This window comes from Physeter macrocephalus, chromosome 7, assembly GCF_002837175.3.
Source record: "Physeter macrocephalus isolate SW-GA chromosome 7, ASM283717v5, whole genome shotgun sequence".
In the NCBI taxonomy this organism is placed as follows: domain Eukaryota; kingdom Metazoa; phylum Chordata; class Mammalia; order Artiodactyla; family Physeteridae; genus Physeter; species Physeter macrocephalus.
In genome coordinates this window covers 156498644-156514685 of record NC_041220.1, presented here as the reverse complement: position 1 = coordinate 156514685, position 16042 = coordinate 156498644, and the positions used below count along the sequence as shown (strand labels likewise).

Sequence of the window (16042 nt, the reverse complement as noted above, 5' to 3'; positions counted from 1 at the left end):
CTAGTATGGTCAAGTGATTTTATGATAGCATTTTGGTTGATATCACTTTCTTACTCCCCCTCAAAATAATGAGTTGCATGGAACCGTAATGTTTCTTCCTCCATGAGGTCACAAGCCGGGGAAGCTTTCAAGCTGCTATCACTTTTTCCAAATAATCTCACTCATTCTGACTCCTAATTAATCTACAGTATTATGTAGCAACCAAATAAATAATCTCCTAAAGAAAGCATCCTCTCCTTGGCTATTCCACAAAACTCTGCTGACTCATTTGGTGTTGGACTAGAATTTTTCAGGCACATAATGCCAAAGAAGCCACACTTTCCCTGAGCCATTCCCCTGCCTCCCTGCCCCTACCAAACAGGGGAAGCTCACGAGGAGTTTTGCTTTGGGTTTTCAGTATCCTGGTGAGTGAGGGGGGGTTAACATGGCTTTCGGAACCACTTCTAAAGAATATATTCTACAAGTTAAAGACTCCTTTGCTAAGTTTCCCCCCGCCCCCGGAATTCCTTTAAATGTGTATCAGGTAACATTTTATGCTCAGATCCTGGGCTCTCACAAGGACTGGATTACGGTCACCTTGGTTGCCCCTTCATCGCTGGGTGTTTCTTTTAGAGAATCCATTTAGATGATCTGACTCACCAGCAAGGGGTGATATGGAGGCTACCCAGTTGGGTAAAAGCGTGATTGGAAATAAGAGTCCCAGCATCCAACAATAATAGATACAACAGTGGTAGCAACAACACTGAGATATTCCAAAACTACACATCCACCCCAAGAATACAAATAATAACGGTAAGATGGAATTCAATTTGCAGGAGAACCCTTCTGATGAAATCTTGCTAACTTGAAATTGGAATGCAAATGAGTCCAACTGAATTCAACTGCAAGTGATATCTTCTATTTTTTTAATTCTAGATATGATGGTTTTAACTGATATGAGGTCAGGTATTTGAACCTGGCCTCACTTGTGCTTATATTTTCATACTCAATTACCTAATGTATTCAAATCTACCCCAGGTTGGTGTGGCCTACGTGTCGGTACAAGTGGTTGCTCATTTAAAATCATGCATAGTAGAGTACACTAAAGTCAGTCTTCAGCTTATTGCCTATGGCATTTCCCTGTTTCCTTGATGGGAAATTCCAGCCTTCAGAAGACATGCCTTTCAAGGGTTCAGTGGTAGAGATTTAGAGTTCCTAGAAATGGAGCTAGGAAACCAATCAATCAACTCCATTCAATCAACAGAGGGCACATGGAATAAGCAAAAAGAGCCCAGGGAATAGGGTAGCCTGACTAGTTGTTTGTTTTGTTTTGTTTTTGTGGTACGCGGGCCTCTCACTGTTGTGGCCTCTCCCGTTGCAGAGCACAGGCTCCGGACGCGCAAGCTCAGCGGCCATGGCGCACGGGCCCAGCCGCTCCGCGGCATGTGGGATCCTCCCGGACCGGGGCACGAACCTATGTCCCCTGCATTGGCAGGCGGACTCTCAACCACTGCACCACCAGGGAAGCCCATAGCCAGACTAGTTTGAAACCTATTTTCATCTGAGTGAATCACTTCAATTCTCCTGGCCTCAGTTTCTTCATCTGTAAAATGAGGGTTTATAACGCTTAGTGATTTTTTTTTTTTTTTTTTTTTTTTTTTACTTTTTAAAAACTTCAAAAATCTTGAAGGTTACTTTCCATTTACAGTTATTACAAAATATTGGCTATATTCCCTGTGTTGTACAATACATCCATGAGCCTATCTTACCCCCAGTAGTTTGTACCTCCCACCCTATCTTGCTGGCCCCCCACCCCACTGGTAACCACTAGTTTGTTCTCTGTCTGTGAGCCTACTTCTTTTTTGTTATTAGAATGCTCAGTCTTTAATTACTGTTTTTCCATTCTGATGGTCTATTTACTGAGGACAGTTTACTAGGTACAGTCCCCATAGGAAATGCAAAATTTTCTGAAACCTAACACCCACCTTCAGAATGCTTCAAATCTCATTGCGAAAAAAATGTCAACTAAAAAATACAGATATTATATGCCACATCATGTGGTAGTGATAGGCAGATTACAAATGCTCAGACTTGAAGGGACCTTCATTTTGGTTGCTGTTTGGTAGGAAATGTGTGCAGAGGAACATAATGAGGACTTGTCCCAAGTGTTGGTTCTAACTGAAATTGATTCATTCTCAGTACTGGGGTTGGAAGACAAACACAAGAGAAAGGGGCTCTACAATCTAAAAACTCCCAAAAGGGATACTACTATATATGACTAGCAAAGCAAGGCAATATGGTCCAAAGCCCAAGGGGCCTTATAAACTCTGAGGGATATCTGCTAAACTGAGTTGCATGGATGAGGAAAAGCTTCCCAAAGAGGTAACAACTGAGACAGACCTGGACTGTTGGAAGGAAGCCATTCCAATGAAAAGCAACATGGTAACGGTTCCATGTTTCCCATTCACGGCTTTGTGGAGCTCAGGAATCTATAGTTTAAAAAAAATATGACTCTGATGTTCAGCCAGATTTAAGATCCAATGCATTATTAGTCATGTCTCCATGGAAGCACTGTGTTCAAATTAGGAACTTTTAGTTCAAAAGAGAGCTGTAGAACTTGGAGAGAGTTCAGAGAAAAGCAAGCAAAGCCATTAAAAGTTTGGATGGTGGAATTCTAGAAAAAATGGTAAATTAAAGAATGTTGAGGGGGAAATAAGACTCCAAATATGCAAATCACTATTCTATGGGTGGTAGCTGACACTTGTTCTCTGGGGGCATCCAGAATGAGAAAAGTGGGAGCGAGCAAAAATGGGAGCAGTTGGGATTTAAAACAGATTGCAGGCAAAGTCCTGACAAGACCAGTGACGTGCTGGTATCCATGTAGACTTTTTTAAGGTATAATTTGCATTGATTTTAAAGGACAGGACTTAGACAAGGCAAAATATTATTGCTTCATATATATTCAGATTACTCAGGGCTAACCCCTTATCTACATCTACCAAGGAACCACAAACAAGGCTACATTTGCAAAATTTAGATTCACATGTGCCTGGTGATTGTAGACACTTCGCATGTGCTTGGAGGATGGAGAATACATAGGGAGAGCTCTTTTTTGTTCCTATAACTGTTGGAGGACAGAAAAAACTGCAGTGAGTTTTTAAAAATTCTCAAGCTTTCCAGCAGTTGGCCATGATGGAGGTCCACTGCCATTGGTCCACTAAGTAGAGACAGCCTAGAATCAGAACGCAGAATATTAGGTCTGGAAGGGAGCCTGTCCAGTGCTTCTCCAAGTGTAGTTGAGAAACAATCAGAGTGGGGATGTCCTGAGTCTTCTTCTATAAAAAGAAGGAATTCTGTGGTTTTATAAATTTATATAATCCTGAGTTTAAAAGTTAAACAGATTCACTTATTGCAGGGATTCCCAGAGGCTTCATTCTTACAGAAGGGCATAGTAACAAGCATTGTTGTATCTCATCAGATCATTTCTCTATGAAATACACTTTGAGACAAAGCGAATGATCTGGACCAGCTCCTTCCTCTATCCTTGAACAACAGCATCTGAAGTTCAGAGAGGTAAAGAGAGTTACCTGACGTCATACACAGGCAATAATAGATTGAAGAGTAGAAGCAAGTCTCCCATCTTTCTGGAGAGTGCCCTTTTCAGGACCCCATTCTGCGATAGCTATACACCCACGTTAGCCAAATAGTCACCATGTCCAACGTACATTTGGGACAACCCAATGTGTACAGTTGGTATACACCCAGTGGAGCAATGCTGAGAACCCAAAAGCCAAAGGGATCAACTGCTAAGCTCACAATGCTATGAGGACATGATGCGATACTGACCAAGGAAAAAGTTGTGGCTGGAACTGTCCTTGTGCAGGGGAGAAAACTGTGCCACCCCAAACTGTGTCTCTTTGGCATGAGGATTAATTTAGGCTGATTCTTTTTAAGAAACAGAAGACTCAGGAAGTTTTCTTTTTACTTTCCTCTTAGCTGCTTAAAGACTTTAGATAAAGGGCTTGTGCCCAGAATAGAGCAGTCACCAGAAATATCTTCAAAGAATATGGGGCTAGGTGTAGTTGGGGTACTGGGCAGGCCCAGAGATCAGAGTCCACTCTGTGTCCCATTGTCTCTGCAGGACCCAGCAAACATTTGTTTACCAAACACATGCTTTTCCATCTCCGTGTCAATTGCCTTCCTCCCCTTTGAAGTCCCAAACTTCTACCCCAACATCCTCTTTTGTCTTTAGCTGAAGATGCTGTTTAAGGTGAGGGCTTTGGCCATTTTGGCGAGTAACTCGGTTTTCCTGGGTCTCTCCCATGTATACATGCTATTAAACTTTTGATTTTCTCCTGTTAATCCGTCTCATGTCAATTTAATTCTTAGACCAGCTGGAAGAACTAGAAGAGTAGAACATTTCTTCCTCCCCGACATTTATAACCATTATATTTGTAGATTGTCTCAGGTCAGCGTTTTAACATACCCTGTATTATACCGCAACACAAAGTTCTGTGCAAAGGTCTCGATTTTTTTTTATAGAGACTTCCTTTCTGAATGCTATTCCAGGATTTGGACATGTGGTTTATATGTATATACACATTTACCTCAAGCATGGGCTAGAGGGTAGCAAAAGAGAATGGTTTGCAGATGGGTGTTGGGAGTGAAGTAAACTGCTTGATGATGCCGCCAATCAGGTAGTTTCTGATAAAGTGATTCTTTATGATAGTGAGATATATACATATATATATCTATGCCACTTATACCCAAGAATAGAAAGTATTAATCTATGTATCTGAGTAGCAGCCACATATCACTATTTAAGCGTAAATTCCTTATTATAACCTTTATTTTGGACCATTTTATACAAAATGGAATGAATTTACTTTTGAACAAAATATCCAGAGTAGTAAAAAGAAGTGAAACCAAATAATTGCTATTTTCTAAAAATAAATATTTAAGAGATTTTTAGAGTCTCTGTTTTGGATGGAGTTTTTCAAAGCCTGCTATATTGGTGCCTGTTGGTAGAAGCTGACTCCTGCTGTCTATTGCTTGTGTGCAGAGGCAGAATATTCTGTGGGTATATTTTAGCCGTTTTTATGCTGAGATGAATAAGCTATTTGAAGTGAAGGGAGGACTGGTAGCTCCTGTTGAAATAAAAGGATCATAAATCCATTCATGCCAAACTGTGAACACAGACAATGCACTGAAGGCAATTTTTATTTGGTAATTACTGTCTTTGTTCAGAAGGTTTGCCAATGCTGACTGAAAAGCTCCCAGAACAAAACAGTGAAAGGATACAGTCCCCTCATTAGCCTAAACTGCATTTGAATTATTCCTCCCTTTTGTGACATTCTTGTTTCCTTTTTAAACAAAGGGTTAATGTGCTTTTTAATTTGTGTATTTAAAATCAAGGGGGATGGGAGAGGATCGTTATCTCCTATCTTTCTAATCTTGACTAAAGGGAGCCTTTGGAATGAGACCAACAGACTTTCTCCTTTGAAAGCTTTGCATTTATGGCTGCTTCCTGAAAGGGCAAGAGTCACCAAGTAAGTCAAATGGCTACAAAATCTCCTGAAGACAGGAGGAATGAATGAGCATATTGAAACATCTTTCCACTAAAAGCAAGTACACACAATGCCCATATTAGCAAATACTCTTTCTTTGGGGGCATCTTGAATCTCTGTTATATTATCATCAACATAGAGATATTTGGCTCTTCTAAGCCATTCCCTTAGTCCTTCAGGATGTCAATGCTGAGAGAGAGAGAGAGAGAGAGAGAGAGAGAGAGAGAGAGAGAGAGAGAGAGAGAGAGACAGAGACAGACTAGGAATGACTATATGACTATTATGGTCACTCAAGACTTCCATGCAAGGTTGTAGGTAAAATAAAGTCTTCTCTATCTTGTTTAAAGATCCATTATTCAATTCAAAGAACATTTATGGATAGAGGGAGGAGACAAGATGGCAGAGTAGAAGGACTTGAGCTCACCTCCTCTCATGAAAACACCAAAATCACAACTAACTGCTGAACGACTGTCGACATAAAAGACTGGAACCTACCAAAAAAGATATTCTACAGCCAAAAATAAGAAGAAGTCACAACGAGATGGTAGAAGGGGCACGTTCATGATATAATCAAATCCCATAGTCGCCAGGTGGGCAACCCACAAACTGGAAATAATTATATTGCAGAGATTCTCCCACAGGAGTGAGAGTTCTGAGCCCCACTTAAGGCTCCCCAGCCTGGGGGTCTGGCATTGGGAGGAGGAGCCCCCAGAGCATTTGGCTTTGAAGGTCAGCGGGGCTTGAGTGCAGGAGCTCCACAGGACTGAGGGAAACAGAGACTCCACTCTTGCAGGGCATGCAGTTTTCACATGCACTGGGACCCAGGGCAAAGCAGTGACTCCCATAGGAGCATAAGCCAGAACTACCTGTGGGTCTTTGAAGGTCTCCTGGGGAGGCGGGAGTTGGCTGTGGCTCACCATGGAGGAAAGGACACTGGTGGCAGAGGCCCCAGGGAGAACTCATTGGTGTGAGCTCTCCTGGAGGTCTCCATTTTGGCACAGAGACCTGGCCCCACCCAGCAACCTGCAGGCTCCAGTGCTGGGATGCCTCAGGCCAAGCAACCAACAGGGTGGGAACACAGCCCCACCCATCAGCAGACAGCCCCTCTAAACACACCCCTTGACACGGCCCTGCCCAACAGAGGAACAAGACCCAGCTCCAACAACCAGTGAGCAGGCACCAGTCCCTCTCACCAGGAAACCTGCACAAGCCCCTAGACCAACTTTACCCACCAGGAGGCAGACACCAAAAGCAAGAGGAACTACAAACCTGCAGCCTGAGAAACGATCAGAAACACAGAAAGTTAGACAGAATGAGATGGCAGAGGAATATGTCCCAAATGAAGGAACAAGATAAAATCTGAGAAGAACAATTAAGTGAAATGGAGATAGGCAATCTGCCTGAAAAAGAATTCAGAATAATGATAGTAAAGATGGTACAAGATCTCGGAAAAAGAATGGAAGCACAGACTGGGAAGATACAAGAAATGTTCAGCAGCTAGAAGATTTAATGAACAGAGATGAACAATACAATAACTGAAATAAAAAATACACAAGAAGGAATCAATAGCAGAATAACTGAGGCAGAAGGACGAATAAGTGACCTGGAAGACAGACTGGTGGAAATCACTGCTGTAGAACAAAGAAAAAAGAATGAAAAGAAATGAGGACAGTCTAAGAGACCTCTGAGACAACATTAAACACACCAACACTCACATCACAGGGGTCCCAGAGGAGAAGAAAAAGTGCCTGAGAAAATATTTGAAGAGATAATAGCCAAAGACTTCCCTAACATGGGAAAGGAAACATTCACGTCCAGGAAGCGCAGAGAGTCCCATACACGATAAACCGAAGGAGGAACATACCAAGACACATATTAATCAAACTGACAAAAATTAAAAACAAAGAGAAAATATTAAAAGCAACAAGGGAAAAGCAACAAATAACATACAAGGGAAACCCCATAAAGTTATCAGCTGATTTTTCAGCAGAAACTCTGCAGGCCAGAGTGATGAAAGGGAAAAACCTACAACCAAGAATACTCTACCCAGCAAGGCTCTCATTCAGATTCAATGGAAAAATCAAAAGCTTTACAGACAAGCAAGCGCTAAGAGAATCCAGCACCACCAAACCAGCTTTACAACAAATGCTAAAAGAACTTCTCTAGGTGGAGAAGAAAAGTCCACAGCTAGAAACAAGAAAATTATGAATGGGAAAGCTCACCAGTAAAGGCAAACATACAATAAAACTAGGAAATCATCCACACACAAATAAGATATCAAACCCAGCAATCATGAGGAGAATACAAATGCAGGATATTGGAAATGCATTTGAAGTTAAGAGACCAGCAACTGCTATATCAAAACCTCATGGTAACCACAAACCAAAAATCTACAATAGATACACACACACAAAACAAAAAGGAATCCAAACACAACACTAAAGAGAATAGAACAAAAGAGGAAGGGAAGAAAAAAGACCTACAAAACAAATCCTAGGACTTCCCTGGTGGCACAGTGGTTAAGAATCCACCTGCCAATGCAGGGGACACGGGTTCAAGCCCTGGTCCAGGAAGATCCCACAACTACTGAGCCTGTGCTCTAGAGCCCGTGAGCCACAACTACTGAGCCTGCGTGCCGTAACTACTGAAGCCTGTGTGCCTAGAGCCCATGCTCCACAACATGAGAAGCCTGAGCACCGCAACAAAGAGTAGTCCCCGTCCGCTGCAACTAGAGAAAGCCCGCGCTCAGCAACGAAGACCCAACGCAGCCAAAAATAAATAAATATATTAAAAAATTTATTTTTTAAAAAAATCCTAAACAATCAACAAAATGGCAATAAGAACATACATGTCGATAATTACCTTAAATGTAGATGGATTAAATGCCCCAACCAAAAGACATAGACTGGCTGAATGGATACAAAAACAAAACACGTCAATAAAAAATAATAAAAACAAAACAAAACCCGCATATATGCTGTCTACAAGAGACCCATTTCAGATCTAGGGACACATACAGACTGAAAATGAGGGGATGGAAAAAGGTACAAAGGGGAAAGGTAGGGGGTAGGGATAAATTAGGAGGTTGGGAGTAGCATATACACACTACTATATATAAAATAATCAACAAGGACCTACTGTGTAACACAGGGAACTCTACTCAACACTCTGTAATAACCTATATGGGAAAAGAATCTGAAAAAGAATGGATATATACATATGTATAACTGATTCACTTTGCTGTACACCTGAAACGAACTCAACATTATAAATCAACTATACTCCAATGTAAAATAAAAATTAAATTAAAAAATGAAAACAAAACAAACAAAAAAACCCAGCAACAACAAAGAACACTTATGGAACACATTGCATGTGCTCAAAGTTACTTCCGGATTGTCTTTCAAACATTGCCAATAATCTAATTGGGTGACAAGCTGCTTATTATGTGGTTCTCTTTGGCCTGGAGCTATTGGAAGATGAAGATACTACGTGAAAAGACATTCAATTCAACTACTGTTAATTGATACTGACTTTATGGTAGTTACTAGAGGTAGAAGATGAATAAGTCACAGCCTCCTCCATTAAGAAGGCTGATAATTAAACAGTATCAGTGGTGTTTATGTCCAAATATTTATTATTCAAATATTCACAGATTGTTCAGGGAAGCAAAAGTCAATGTAACATTTGAAAATATACTAAGGAACTGACTACTTAGTAAAATTTGTCCCCAGTCAAGCATCCCTCTTTGACACTAAGGCACATCCCTGCCTATTGTGTCGGCATCTTTGGTAACGTTGACCAAAAAAATGCAGAAGGCTGCAAGTAAGAGTTTATTTGGGGTCTTAAGAATTGCAATTTGGTGTAAATTAGATAGCTAGTGGGAAGCTGCCGCATAGCACAGGGAGATCAGCTCGGTGCTTTGTGGCCACCTAGAGGGGTGGGATAGGGAGGGTGGGAGGGAGGGTGACGCAAGAGGGAAGAGATATGGGAACATATGTATATGTATAGCTGATTCACTTTGTTGTAAAGGAGAAACTAACACACTATTGTAAAACAGTTATATTCCAATAAAGATGTTAAAAAATAAAATTGTAAGAAAAAAAAAAAGAATTGCAATTTGGGAGACACAGATTTGGGTAAAGCCAAAAGTGTTCTGGGTAAGAGCAAGAATCAGGAGCTTATAAAGGTGAAAGACACAAGGCTGTACTCTGACACAAGAAATATTTGTACTTAAGGGATAGGCTGTCATGAGTTATTTTAGGGTAAGGGTCCAATAAGTGTCTTGAGTTTCTGGAACATTGTCCAGATGTTGTGGATGGCTGTGTTAAGACAATGAGTGGTCAAAAGGTCAGATTCCATCCAGGCTGAGATGTACATAAGTCATACTTCCTCAGTGGTCTCCTGGCTCCATTTTAGAGAGCTCTCTTAGCAATACTGACTCCATTTTTATTTTCCTTTCACACTAGTGAGTATTTGAAGATGAAGATCTTAAATGAAAAGCCATTAAATTCAGCTATCATTAATTGGTGCCTACTTTATGGCAGTCATTGGCGGTACAACATAAGTCACATCTGCTCCATTAAAGAGTTCTTAATCTAGTGAAGGAGGCTGGTAAATAACTGTGTCATTGAATGTATGTACTGTAAAATCTAATAAAGTAATGCAAATAGTTTTTAACTGAAATCACACAGCTTGCTAACATGAAGGATTTCACAAAGCTGATGATGCAGGAGAATGGCTCAAATGGTTGGCAAAGCCAAAATAAGAATCTGCTGGAGTTAACATTGGAAGAAGAGAAAATGAACAAGGATGGACTACTGTCCAGGATGAGAGTTATTGAGAGCAGCTGTCTTGTGTCCATTTCTTACTCTGAAGCAGCAATCCCATCCTCCTCTACAAATGAAGGCTAACGGAATGCGGCACCCCAAAATGTGCCTCTTTGGCATAAAGAATAGTTTGAGCTGATTATTTTTGAGAAAAAGCAGACACAAAAGAAACTCTAAAAAGAGTAGAACTTACTCTTTTGTAAGGGAAATTTACATTTATAAAGGAAATCTCCGCTTGTGAGGGTGTCTCCCTCTGTATCAGGAAAAGAAATTCTTATCAATGGAGAAGGCAACCTTATCCCTGTTTACCATGCTGAAGACAATATTTAAGGTGGTTATGGCTTAGACCATGTTTACTCAGTTTTCCTGGGTCTCTCCTATGTATATAGGAGGTACACATGTTATGAAACTCCTCTTTGCCTTTCTCTTGTTAATCTGTCTTTTATTACAGGGAGTAGGAATCTCAGCCAAGAACCTAGAAGGGTAGAGGGAAAATTATTTTTCCTCCCCTACAATGTCAGAGTATGGGGTTTGAAAAAAAAAAAGACTTGAATATCAAGGGCTTTAGCGAGGTATCTGTGGGAAACTGAGAAAACCTTCAAATGTTTTTATAAGATGACCTTTGCGACCGTGCCTGAAAGTCAACTGTGAAGAGAGGGCCACACAAAACCATCATACAGTTTTTCCAGAACAGTTATGGCCAAAGAAAAATCAACATGTGTCATTGTTGTTCATTTTAAGAATATATGGCAATTGTATTGAATTTTTTTTTTTTTTTTTTTTTCTGCGGTACGCAGGCCTCTCACTGCTGTGGCCTCTCCCGCTGCGGAGCACAGGCTCCGGACGCGCAGGCTCAGCGGCCATGGCTCACGGGCCCAGCCGCTCCGCGGCACGTGGGATCCTCCCGGACCGGGGCACGAGCCCGTGTCCCCTGCATCGGCAGGCGGACTCTCAACCACTGTGCCACCAGGGAATCCCTGTCCTCCACCTTTTAAAAGCCTTGATTCTGAGTGACGGGAATCTAAGATCTAAAAGAGGATGACTTTGGCAATGATGTTGGTTTGGACAATCACTTAAAGTGCTGGTGTTCCATTCCTCACAGTAAATTGGAGATGGATGAATAAAATGGTCTTGGATTCCAGTGACCAGAAGCAGCAGATGCTCCTTTACATGTGTCCTATCAGAGTTACTTAGAGCTCAGAGTTGGGAAAACTGACCCAGTAATGTTACATTGCTCTTCTGCAAGCTTTTACCTCTCCCATCTTACTCCTTCTTTACTTTCCTGCCGGTGACTCTCTAGATGTTCTATTCCAACTGCTACAAGGCTGTTGAAGATGGATGGTTTTAAGACACATTCATCCTGTAACACAAATACTTCTACCTTCCATTGGGACCAATCATAGTACAGAGTCACATTGCAAAACAACCAAAACTAACGTTTAAAAAAGCATGGAAAACGTATGTAACGTTATAGAAGTCTCTCAGCCTAAGGGCATTATGATTCAGAGCACACAGCCAAATTTCTAAAAATCACCAGACACGTCCACCTCTGCAGTGCCACTCGCACAGGGTGACGGCTTCAGCCCCACCTCCCACTCCGACTCCCCACCCCCAAAACCTTTTAAACTCTTACCTGAAGCTCCGTGGCCCGTGTCTGCCTCACAGCCTTTTCCTTTCAGGATTGTTTCTTCCTAAAAACACCTCCCGCTTCTGCAGCATAAACCTGCCTGGCCTTTCCTTCTTCCTGACTTCCATCTTGCCGCTCCAGGCCAAGGAAAACAGGCACAGCTGTAAAGTCTCATCTACCTTTGCCGTACCTTAATATTTATGTACTCTGAATATTTTGTCTCTGTCAGAATCCCTTAAGGGAATCCTGCCATGACCTTGAGCAAAAATCCCTCTAAAATGGCTTTTCACATGATACTGAACGTCCTCCTGAGGTTTCTCTTCAAAGCGGCTCTGCAGACGTTTTCTGTAAAGGACCAAGTAGTAAATATGTTTGCCATTGCAGGTTTTAAGGCCTCTGTTGCACCGACTCAACTCTGCCATCGTGGCAGCAAAGCAGCCACAGGTGCTATATACATGAAGGGTGGCTATATTCCAAAAAACTTTATTTGTAAAAACAGGGTAGCCAGCCCCGGTCTAAACACTGCTTCTCAACTGTAGCTGTGCATCGGTATCACCTGGGGAACTTTTTAAACTCTTGGCACTCTGGCCACACCCCAGACCAATTAAATTAGGATCTCTGGGGGTGGGACCCCAGCGTCAGTATTTTAAAATTCCTCAGGTGAGTCCAATTGTTACCGAGTCCGAGCTCGCTCTGCTTGCTGCACGACAGGCCAATAAATCGGAGACGAGGTGTTGATGCAAGGAAGACGACTTTATCCGGAAAGCCGGCAGCCCGAGAAGATGGCAGACTAGAGTCTCTGAAAAACCATCTTATGGGGGTCTGGATGCCATTTTCTTTTATAGCAGAGAGGGGGAGGAGATGAGGAAGTAACGTAAAAAGGCCATAAGTTTTGCAAATATCACCTGGAACGGCCAGCCTCGGGGAGGGGATGTGTTAATTTCTTCTTGCCTGTAGCCATTCACAGGTGGAGAGGCTCTGGTTTCCCTGAACAAAAGCACTTTGGTTTAACATTCAGGCGTAGGGGCAGGGTTCCCCGAGGCAGGCCACTATGTCCGGACAGTATCCTTTTAGTGAACAAAAGCAGCAGAAAGCAGAGGTTAAAGTAAAAGAAACAGATCCAGTATGTATGCAGATTTGGCTCTTCCCTGTTACACAATGTGCAGCCAAGGTTGAAAACATCTGTTGTAAAATCTCTCATCAGTCCTGTATCCCACCTGGAGGATCGCATAGATATTAACCACCCCCGCCCCTACGATGGCCACGTGGGGTCTCCTGTGAGTAGCCTCACTGCTTGACCCTATGTTAGAGTTATTGAAATTCCTTGAACAAGAATAGGTGGGGCATTTTTGTTTTTTTGGGATAAGCTACATTTAACTATTCACTCTTTTCTAAACTGAGAAATATCAATGCATTCAACTGACACTTCTTGGTTCTACAGGCTACATTTAAAACTGTGATTTTAACAGGATTGTCTCTCTCCAGTGAAATTGAAAAGAACTTGGTGTTTTCTGCCAGTAAATCAGAAATTCACTCCTGAGTCCACAGCTGTGCTTCTTTTCAAATCTTCCAGAGCACGTCTGAGCTGGCCCCAGTGGAGGACTAGATTAGGCTAACACTTCCCTATTTTCATTAGAAGCCAGGTTCAAGCAGATGAAAATGCTGTTTAAGTATTCTGAAGTTTACTTGTCCACGACCATTTTACTTGAAGTACAACACTTTCTAGAGACAAACGCTTCGTGGATAGGACTTCATAGTACCTGATGTATTGCTTCCCTGCTGTCATTGAGGAAAGCCTTGCAGCTGGCCATCGCCCAGGAGATGGATCAGCTGCTTTCCCCTTCCTCAGAAGCCTTGGACTGTCATGAACTTTCAGTGTCTTCGGAATATTGACCTAACAAGAAGGCACCTCCCTCAGATTTTAGAGCTAGTCAAGACACTTTGTCCAGTATGGAGCTAGGATTATGAGGGCTAGGGGAGAATAACTGCCTGTGCACGTCCCTTTCCCCCCTCTCTTAGTTCGTGGAACACGTTGGCTCATAGACTTTGCGCTGAGTCCTTGCAAAGCCCATGGCCTCACATACGATTACCTCACGGCACACGCCCTCCTTGGTCCCACTGGGTTGACTCCAAAAAGTCTATATGAGTTTATTAATGCAGGCTCAAGGGTGGCTAAGGATCCTTGCAAGAAAAGAGGGCAAATTCAAGGTCTTTTGGCGTCTCAAGAGGCTTTCTGGAAAATTTCTCATAAGGGCAATGACTCAAGGTGGTCCTCTCCAAATTTTCAGTTCTTTCCACGGCAGCTCTGGGAGGAACCTAAGCACAGTGACCTATTTGGAAGGTTGGCAGGGTCTCAGAGATATGTTGGCAAAGCAATTCATATTATCTTAAGAAAATATTGTTGGTGCACATAAAAACGGTGGAGGGTATCTGATGGAGATTGGGGAGGGAAATAAAGCCCCCTGACTTGTGAGCGTTCCACTCCCCATCCCCACACCCACCCCTGCCCTTGGCACTGCTATTGAGTCCTTTGGATTCCCAACTTGAGTGGTCTTGTGTAGACCTAGAATCGGACTGGGCATTTTACAATGACTAGCTCTGACTTGAATGAAGAACTGTAATGCGAGGAGGAAAAAAGTATGCTGCAGAGGGTAACAGGTGCCATTAGTATCTTTGCACAGAATTTTCTAGAAGACCCACTTTCTGTTCTTTGCTTAGTCAAGGCCTTCTTGTGGCTTGTGGGACGGCAGAAGTATCTAGACACATGGCCACATCCAGAGAGAAGCAGCCCCAGTCTGTTATTGCCTCCCCAGAATCCAGCATAAGAGAGATTCTTTCTGGCCCTGACCAAGTTCCTTGCTCAGTGCCCGGGGATGCTGAGGCCAGATCCAGAGTGTTAGATGTGTTGGCACAGGATGGCCTTTCTTCACAAGGAGCTTACCAGCTGCCTAGAGAATCCACACAAAACATGAATGACGTCATTTAATAAGCACCAGGATTACTGGACGAATAACAAAACTAGGAGGCAGGATCCCATTAAAATCAGAAAGAGAACAAGGAGCCTTCCACCATTGTATTAGTTAATACAATTCTAGTACAGACATAGGAACATTATTATTGAAAATGAGAAAACAAAAAGTATCATTTGGAGATGATATAATTGCCTATCGAGAAACCCCAATATAATTAAAAACTGGTTATCTTTATGGATGTTTAGTAAAATGGCTGGTTAAAGATACGTGTATTAAAGTAACAAGCTTTCCTGCCCTCCCCAAAGTAACAAAAGAATATTGAGTACATGAGGTTTTGCTCCACCTCAAAATATCCAGATATAACCTTAATGTTAAAAATGAATATATAAGGAACGTTACAAAATTTACTGAGAGAGTTCAAAGAAAAAAATATGTAAAATCATAAAAGTAAATGAACATATATCCCCATATAATCAGGTGAGAAGAATGAATATTATAGAAGCATGTTTTGTCCAAGTTAGCTTATTGATTTAACACAACTCCAAGAGTAATTACTTGAGCTGCACTGCTAGACATTAAAGCATAATATAAATTTAAAAAAATTATGTCAGTGGATCCTGGTTCAATACTACCTTTAGAAGATGCATTATTTTATTGCTCTACTTTTTGTGTGTACACACACACACACACACACACACATTAAAAAAACCTGTAGAAATGGAAACATCATGACCTTAGCATGAAAATGGATATATTCATCAATGGAAACAAAGCAAATGTAGAGAAAGAATCCTGATATATATGGGAAGATAACATATAGTAAAGGAAGCATCACAAACCAGTGGTCAAGAGATAATTCATCAAAGAGTTAAAAATAATTGACTGGAGGAAAAGTGTTATATTTAGATGTCACATCATACAAAGAACAAAATGCAAATGCTTTTAACCATTGCAAAAAATAGTGAGAAATGTTGATAATTGACTGAAGTGGGGAAGGACCTTTAAAGCATAAGTCAGAGAGAGAAGTAAAAAGGAATAAGATTATTATAGAATAAGGAAATAGGATTA

The 16042-nt window shown here is 41.7% G+C and overlaps 1 protein-coding gene across 1 annotated transcript in view; it reads right to left on the bottom strand.

The window, feature by feature from the left end:
* Positions 1-12544, bottom strand: part of EGFL6 (EGF like domain multiple 6) — a 302509-nt gene extending 289965 nt beyond the window's left edge. Inside the window, exon 1 of the mRNA XM_024115480.1 lies at positions 12003-12544. The gene's annotated coding sequence lies outside the window, so the exon portion shown is untranslated. The remainder of the gene's footprint in view (positions 1-12002) is intronic.
* Between the last annotated feature and the right edge of the window lie 3498 nt (positions 12545-16042).